The sequence below is a fragment of the Lissotriton vulgaris genome, unplaced genomic scaffold (genome assembly GCF_964263255.1).
Source record: "Lissotriton vulgaris unplaced genomic scaffold, aLisVul1.2 SCAFFOLD_2091, whole genome shotgun sequence".
In the NCBI taxonomy this organism is placed as follows: Eukaryota; Metazoa; Chordata; class Amphibia; order Caudata; family Salamandridae; genus Lissotriton; species Lissotriton vulgaris.
The window spans coordinates 51086-60000 of record NW_028255051.1 but is presented as its reverse complement, the minus strand read 5'-3'; the positions used below and the strand labels follow the sequence as shown (position 1 = coordinate 60000).

Sequence of the window (8915 nt, the reverse complement as noted above, 5' to 3'; positions counted from 1 at the left end):
GCAAAGATGTAATAACAAAAAAAGTGACTACACAAAAAAGTCACTTACTAAATGAGGCTAGACTAGCAGCTCTAGCAAGCAGCAAACCGTCAAAATTATGGTCACAGGAAGAAATACTGCTACTAGCAGAATTGGAAAAAGTATATGAAAATAAGAGGAATATTAATGTGCTGATGGTTCCACATTTTGACAATAAAAACAGAAAACAAATTGCAGAAAAAAGAAGAGATAGAAGAGATAAAAGCAAAAAATCAGCAAAAGATGTACTGCAAGCATCAAATGTTTCTGAAAATGACTCTTGTGATGAACCAGAGGCTACAATGGAAGTACCACAGAAAAGCGCTGAGACTTTATCAATCGCAAACGTGCGCAAAAAATCAAGAACTTTGATGAGCTGGAAGACAGAATCACAGAAATCGAGAAGTACTCCCAAAACGGAGAGCAACACGATGCTGCTATGGATCTGATGGATGAGGTAGTGATTTATATCGCAGAAAACACCACTGATATAAGTCCTGCACTAGCAAGGGTACCAACAAATGAACCAGCAAGTGAAATCAATAATGAGCCTATGAACTCTGCTCACGATTAGCACCAGAATGCCTCAGTAGGGTACAAGATAACAAAAAAAGACAGGAAAAATGGAAGGCTTAATAGGACGCACAAGAAAAATTATGCCAAAGCAAAGGGCAGCTATAAAGAATACCAGGCAATGTTTAAAAAATACAAAATGAAAATTGCCAGGATTATCACTGATGGGGCAGAAGATGCCACTTCCCAAATTAGTGCTGATGAAATCTTTCAACACTACAAAAACATAATTGAGAAAGAAAACAAGAAAAATCTTAATTTCATGCTGATTGATAGGATACCAGAGGATTACGAAATTAGAAATCTATGTAAAGAAATAACACTGCTTGAAATAACTTATGCCTTTGAGATCTCCAATTTAAAGAAAGCAGTGGGGCCTGATAATCTTGGTCTGAATGACTTTTATAAATTGCACAACAGACAACCAAGACTGCTGCCCAGAATTCTATTGTCTTGGTTGATGATGAGAAGAGTACCAAAAATTATCAAAAAGAACAGATCAATTTTGATACCCAAGAATGTACCGATTAGTGAACTTAAAAAAATCCGTAACTGACATACAATTACCATCAGTACTGCATTCATGAAGTTATTCAAAAAAATATTAACTAAAAGACTCTTATTTTTTGTTGAATTGAATACAAGACAAAAAGGCTTCATGAAGGTAAGAGGTTGTCTCAAGAATCTGATTCTCCTGCAAAATATCATAAAAGGGGCATGAAAAAACAGTCACTCATTAGCAGTTGTGTTCATAGATATATCGAAAGCCTTTGACTCTGTCAGCCATGGTCACATTATACAGAGTCTTGCAAGGCAAAGAGTTCCATCATACATCAGAGACATAATAAAAGACTTATACACTGAATCAACAACATCTTTCAAGAGTAAGTACAATGAAGCAACTCCTGAAATAACAATGAAATCTGGGGTCAAACAAGGTGACTCTTTATCCCCACTACTATTTAACGTTGCAATGGACCCTCTGATCTGTGATCTTCAGAAAAACGTCAAGGGCTTCACATTTGGATCAGATGGTTTTATTGAGCAAATCTCCTTCTTGCCTTTGCCGATGACATCGCAGTACTCAGAAGTACCTGGGGAGGAATGAGTAGAAATCTCAAAATCATTGAAAAGTTCAGTAAAAATACAGGATTAAAACTTAATGTGAAAAAGACACATGGATTTTATATCAGTCACCATAAAGATATCCTGGTTAACAACTGTAAACCATGGCAATTTGAAAAAGAAAATATTGAAAATATTCATCCAGGAGAAAGTGAGAGATACCTCGGATTGAACTTTGATCCACACACTGGTCATACAAGCAACAACAAAATTATTGAGGTTCTTGTCAATTGGGCTCAAAAACTTGATAATCTACCACTTAAGCCCACACAGAGGATTGAAATTTTGTGTCAGTACTTGGTACGTAAACTATCATTCAAGTTGGAAATGACAGGAACAGAAGAAAAAACTTTAACTGCTCTGGATCAAACAATAAAAAATGATGTCAAACACTTTCTACACCTTCCTGCATACACATGTGATGGTCTCCTATACTCGAAAAGATCATGTGGGGGCCTCAGTATACCAAAAGTATGTACACAAATTGGTCTCAATAAAGTCAATAGTCTATTGTATCTCAGGGCAGCTCCAGATCTGTACATACCGTATTCGTTCATGTATGCAGGAAAAGTAATAAATGAAAAAATTGATAACATCATCAAAACGCACAAACTTAACATTTCAGACAGTGGGTTTCTGAGTTATGATTTGAATTTGTTAGCAACATATGATTGGAGAAAAGAAGAATTTGAGAAATGGGCAAATCTCCCTGTCCAAGGTGATGGTATAAAATATTTAGCACGTAATACAACCTCAAATTTCTGTATCAGCAAGCATAACACAATGGAAGAAAACCAATACATAGCTGCGCTGATGTTAAGAGCAACTGTTTTATCTACTAGGGAAACCATCACTAGAGGAAGAAATCGTACATTTGCTACTTGTAGATATTGTAATGATGTTTGCAAAACAATTTCTCATATTTCAGGCACATGTCCTAAAACCAAGGACATTAGGATAAAAATACACAACAACATTCTGGAACTGCTCATTGATAGAGCAAAAAGGTGTGGTTGGATGACAAATAGGGAACCTCATGTTAAGAATAATCAAGGTAAACTATGAAAACCAGATGTAGTGTTTACAAAAAATGGTACAGCTGTAGTGATTGATGTTTCAATTCGATATGAAAACTCACAGAATTCCCTTGAATTAGCGTATGAGAGTAAAGTGAAATATTATCAGGATCTGTCACAGCAAATCAAAGATCTCACAAAATGCACCACTGTAAAATTTCATGGCTTTATCGTAGAATGTAGTGGTATTTGGCCTCAATGTAATGATGTTGTCCTGGCTGATTTAGGTTTGCAAATGTCATTCCGATTCAAGAAAAATGTTTGACTGACTACTTTAATGGACACTCTTAAAATGTGCCAAGTATTCATGGACAATTGAGTATCAAGCTTATACTGAGATGTACACCTTCTTGCAGCGCACATGTCACCCTTATAAAGCATAATATTTTAACACATAGGTTTATAGTTGACACAAGATTTAGTATAGTTGTGAATTTTATAGATGTGAATTTTTACAATTTATAGTTATGCATTTTCTAGTTAGATATGTAATTTGTAGATGTGTATATTTTATAAATGTGTGCCTATAACAATTTAGATATAGTTGTGTACATCACACTTATTGAAATGTCTTGATTGAGGAATAGGTTCCAATTAATCTCATACACATAGTTATCACACATTAATTATTGATGTCCTGCTAATCATATTTTAATTTCTCAGGACTGTTCATAGGCAAGTTTAAATTGTTAGAATAGTACTGCAGGGTGTACTATCTCTGGCCTAAACGTGATCCCAGTTCCAGTGAGGACACAGTTCAGTGTGGCTGTACTCAGGAGCGAAAGAATGTTGTATTGTTAGAAGCAAAACAGAATTGACGTTGATGGGCAGCATAATAACCCAGAATGAGCCACCGCGAGGTGGTACAGAATAGCCAAATGCCTTGTCATCTAATTAGTGACGCGCATGAATGGATGAACGAGATTCCCACTGTCCCTACCTACTATCTAGCGAAACTACAGCCAAGGGAACGGACTTGGTAGAATCAGCGGGGAAAGAAGCTCTGTTGAGCTTAACTCTAGTCTGGCACTGTGAAGATACATGAGTGGGAGGCCCTCAGGTTGCCAGTGAAATACCACTACTCTTATTGTTTTTTCACTTGTGCGGTGAGGCGGGGGGGCGAGCCCCGTGGGGCTCTCACTCCTGGCTCCAAGCGCCCGTAAGACCGCCGGGTGCAAGATCCGCTCCGGGGACAGTGCAGGTGGGGAGTTTGACTGGGGCTGTACACCTGCCAAACAATAACGCTGGTATCTCAAGGCGAACTCAGGGAGGACAGAAACCTCCCATGGAGCAGAAGGGAAAAAGCTTGCTTGATCTCAATTTTCAGTATGAATACAGACCGTGAAAGCGGGCCTCGCGATCCTTCTGACTTTTTGTATTTCAAGCAGGAGGTGTCAGAAAAGTTACCACAGGGATAACTGGCTTGTAGAGGCCAAGTGTTCATAGCGACGTCGCATTTTGATCCATTAATGTTGGCACTTCCTATCATTGTGAAGCAGAATTCACCAAGCGTTGGATTGTTCACCCACTAATAGGGAACGTGAGCTGGGTTTAGACCGTCGTGAGACAGGTTAGTTTTACCCTACTGATGATGTGCTGTTGCAATAGTAATCCTGCTCAGTACGAGAGGAACCGCAGGTTCAGACATTTGGTGTATGTGCTTGGCTGAGGACCCAATGGAGTGAAGTTACCATCTGTGAGATTATGACTGAACGCCTCTAAGTCAGAATTCCCCTAAACCGTAACGATACTGCAGTGCCGTGGATCCTCGGTTGGCCTGGGATAGCCGGCCTCTCTCAGGGGGCTGGTGCGTAGATCCGCTCACTTGGGGACCGGAGTGCACATGGAAGGGGGCCGCCTCCAATGCCCTTAGTTGGTGGGGCACCCGGTGCTAAATCATTCGTAGATTACCTGATTCTGGGTCAGGGTTTCGTAAGTAGCAGAGCAGCTACCTCGCTGTGATCAATTGAAAGTCATCCTCTCAGCCAAGCTTTTGTCTCTCTGTAAGGGGGTGCCCACGGATGCCCTCCTCCACCACACCCACGGGTGGGTCCCTCTGCTGCCAGGCCAGTGGGAGGGATGCAGAGGATTTTACATGGGTTTGTGGGAGGCTGCTTCCACCATGTGCCTTCCAGCATGGGGGCCTCCCCCTCCCGTCCCTGCCCCACCAGGGTGCAGGGATGGGGGCCACCATTCCTTGCGGGTCGGCAGGGTGACCAGATGGCCTGGGCTGGCCAGGTAATCCTTCCCACTGCCCCAGTCGGGCAGGGAGGTGAGCAGCAACCCCAGTTGAAGGAGCCTCCCGAGTGGCCACCCCTCGCCCACTGCAAGGGCGAATGGGTACGGCACCCTCCCAGGTCATCTGGGCGCTGGGTCATCCCAGGCCATCTGGTCACCTGGCTGTGTGACCAGATGGCCCTGCAGGCTGGGCACCAGATGGCCCTGCGGGCCGGGTGACCAGATGGACCTGCGGGCTGGGTGACCAGATGGCCCTGTGGGCAGGGTGACCAGATGGCCCTGCAGGCAGGGTGACCAGATGGCCCTGTGGGCTTAGTGACCAGATGGCCCTGTGGGCTAGGTGACCAGATGGCCCTGCCAGCGGGCAGCTGGGCTAACTCCAACTTTTGTCCTTCCCCAAAGTTCTGTGAGCCCCCACTATGTGGGGGCTTAATAGATGAGAAAAATGGGCTCCCTTGGCAGGTTTTCGGGAAGAGGACATGGCCTGGGCTTAACACTCCATGGTTCTGGCCGAGGGTCCGGGTGCTGGGGATAGGGGGGTCCACCGGGGGCTGTACCCAGCCTGGCTAGGGTTCAGAAGCTGGGACTGGGCCCGTAGTTTGAGCTCCATCCAGCAGGCCCCGGGGTATGTGAGCCCCCCATCCTGCAAGCCAGCCAAGGGTCCGGGTGCTGGTGCTGGGGGTCCACCGAGGCCCAGGGAAGGCTTTGCCCAGCCCTCCCAAGCCTTGCTAGGGTTCGCAATCTGGTACAGGGCCCGGGGCTTGAGCTCTGTTTGGCAGGCCCTGGGGTGCGGGAGTCCCCATCCTCCAAGCCAGCCGAGGGTCTGGGTGCTGGGGACGGGTCCACCGGGGCCTGGGGAGGCTCTCCGCTGCCTGGCTAAGGTACAGAAGCTGGGACCGGGCCCGGGGCTTGAGCTCCATCCGGCAGGCCCGGAGTGTGGAAGCCCCGTCCTGCAAGCCATCAGAGGGTCCGGGCGCTGGTTACAAGGGTCCATCAGGGCCCGGGGAGGCTCTCCCCAGCCTGGCTAGGGTTCTGAAGCAGGGTCCGGGCCTGGGGCTTGAGCTCCATCTGTCAGGCCTCAGGGTACGGGATCACCGTATCCTGCAAGCCAGCCAATGGTTCGGGGATACCATCGGGGCCTGGGAAGGCTCCCCCCAGCCTGGCTAGGGTTTGGAAGCTGTGACCGGGACCGGGGCTTGTGCTACCTCCCAGGTTGCGGGAGCCCCCCTGTACTGCAAGCCATCCGAGGTCTGAGTGCTGGGGGTGGGGGTCCACCAGGGAGGATCTCCCTGGCCTGACTAGGGTTCGGAAGCTAGGACCGGGCCCAGGGCTTGTGCTCTGTCAGGCGGGCCCCGGGAGCCTCCCGTCCTGCAAGCCACCCAGGGGTCCGGGCGCTCGGGACGGGGGTCCACCGGGCCCCTGGGATGCTCTTCCCGGCCTGGCTAGGGTTCGGAATCTGGGACCGTGCCCAGGGCTGGAGCTCCACCCCAGGGTGCGGAAGCCCCCAAACCTGCAAGCCTGCCGAGGGTCTGGGTCCTGGAGACGGGGGTCCACTTGGGCCCAGGGAGTCTCTCCCGGGCCTGGCTAGTTTTCAGAAGCTGGGACCGGGCCAGGGGCTCGTGCTGTGTCCCAGGGTCCCGGGCTGCAGGAGCCCCCCATCCAGGAAGCCAGCCGAGGGTCTAGGTGCTGGGAACAGGGTGGTCCACCGGGGCCCGGGGAGGCTCTCCCTGGCCTGGCTAGGGTTCAGAAGCTGGGACCGGGCCGGGGGCTCATGCTGCATCCCAGGGTCCCAGGCTGCAGGAGCTCCCCATCCTGGAGGCCAGCCGAGGGTGTGGGCACTGGTGACGGGGTCCACCGGGGCCCGGGGAGGCTCTCCCTGCCTGGCTTGGGTCAGAAGCTGGGACCGGGCCCGGGGCTCGTGCTCCGTCTGGCGGGCCCTGGGGTGTGGGAGCCCCCCTTCCTGCAAACCAGCCGAGGGTCCGGGCACTGGGGACAGGGGTCCACTGGAGCCCAGGGAGGCGCTCCCGGGGCCGGGCTGCTTTCAGAAGCAGGTACCAGGCCGGGAAGCAGGGGTGGCTGGCTTTATCCGCTACGCTGGCGGAGCAGAGTTTTCTGCTCACCCCTAGCTGCCACACTTCTGTACTTCAAACAGACCCAGCCAGTGGGCCTGGGGGTCCACGGGGACATTCAGTGAAGAAGACAACACCCACCTCTGGAATAGAAGTGAGAACAGCCACCAACACCCACTCTGTGGTGTCTGAGCCAGACTAGAGGGCATTTAACACATCCAGCAAAGCCATTGGAGGCCAAAGGGTTCACCCTGGGGAGGCACCAGGCACTCTCCTCCCCCGTGAGTGTCCTGTACATGATCCCCAAGCAGGACTTTGCAGATCTTAACAAGGATTGCAGCAGTTCATTAACCCCTTCAGCGCTGATGACAAAGCCAGCTCGTCATGGGCATTACCTGTGCTGTGCTTATGACGAGCTGGCTTTGTCATGAACAATGGGTATTCAGGATCCTCAGCACCCAGCGGGAATTGCCTTAGCAGCCAAGGTGTTAAAAGTGAAAAACCCTTTCAAACAGTTAATCAACAAAGGTGACTTTTCATGCCGTGCACCTGGAGTGCACATGTCCACCAGAGGCCTGAAGTGACTTTAAGGGGTCTTCCTGTGCCAGAGGCCTGAAGTGACATTAGGGGGTCTTACTGGGCCAGAGGCCTGAAGTGACTTTATGGTGTCTTCTTGGGCCAGAGGCCTGAAGTGACTCTAGGGGTTCTTCTTGGGCCAGAAGCCTTCAGTGACTTTAGGGTGTCTTCCTGAGCCAGAAGCCTGAAATGACTTTAGGGGGTCTTCCTGAGCCAGAGGCCTGAAATGACTTTAGGGGGTTTTCCTGGGCCAGAGGCCTTCATTGACTTTAAGGGTTCTTCCTGGGCCAGAGCCCTTCAGTGACTTTAGGGGGTCTTCCTGGACCAGCTGTATTAAATGAAAGTGGTGGGTAATGGGCCCTTCAGAGCACAAAGCTGGCTGTAAAGCAATGAGATTCATACAAGAGGTGGGTAAAGAAAGGACAGCCCTGACAGGTGGTTTCATCTGTGTCCCTCTCTAGCCACGCAAGCACCGGTGAGGTGGGCCAGAGAGAGGAAACACCAGCCCAGTGACACCTCACATAATCAGGCAACTGGAGCCTATTATAAGACACCTGAAATCTGAGCAGTGTGCCTCGACAGAGGCGCAACAAACACTGACCATGTGGCCCATGCAAATGAGAGAATCTCTTTACCTCTGTGCCTACAACATATCATGGATGTGGGCGCAGAGATAAAAAAGCTGTCAGGTGGTGCAATCTCAGTGCGTCCCCTGATGACAGCCCTCTGAAGGGCGGTCAAATGGGGTCTTATGGCCCCCCAGACACCCCCTTGTAGGAGGGTGCAGTCAGTCATTGCACCCACCTGCAACCGGATCTCTGTCTCTTCCTTCAAGTGTAGGCAGTTATTGCCTGCACAGTAAAACAAGGAGCGGCTTTGAAGCACCTTCTCTGTATTTTGCTTAAATGTGTTGCCTCGGGGCACCACAAGTTTGTGGATGCACTGAGGACAGACCATTCAACCTAATGTATGCATGGCACACTTGTTTGAATATGTGCCATGGCGCAAACAGGGAAAGTGTGCCCTATAGAAAATTGGAACCCAGGGGCCGCATTAAGAATACAGCGCACTTAACATGGTTGCAAACAAGGAAAGTGTGCCGTATTAGAATCAATAGGCTGCCCCTATGGCAACTCCAAACTCGTGCCATGGGTGCAGTGCATTCAAGTGAAATATGGCACAGCTGTTTAAAAGCTGCTCCATGTTGCACTGTGCAGGCAGCAACTCACCTGCACTTTTA

At 49.2% G+C, this 8915-nt stretch overlaps 1 pseudogene; it reads left to right on the top strand.

Moving 5' to 3' along the window:
• The window catches only part of LOC147659265 (28S ribosomal RNA), a 7800-nt pseudogene extending 3011 nt beyond the window's left edge, over positions 1 to 4789 (top strand).
• The last annotated feature ends 4126 nt before the right edge of the window (positions 4790 to 8915 follow it).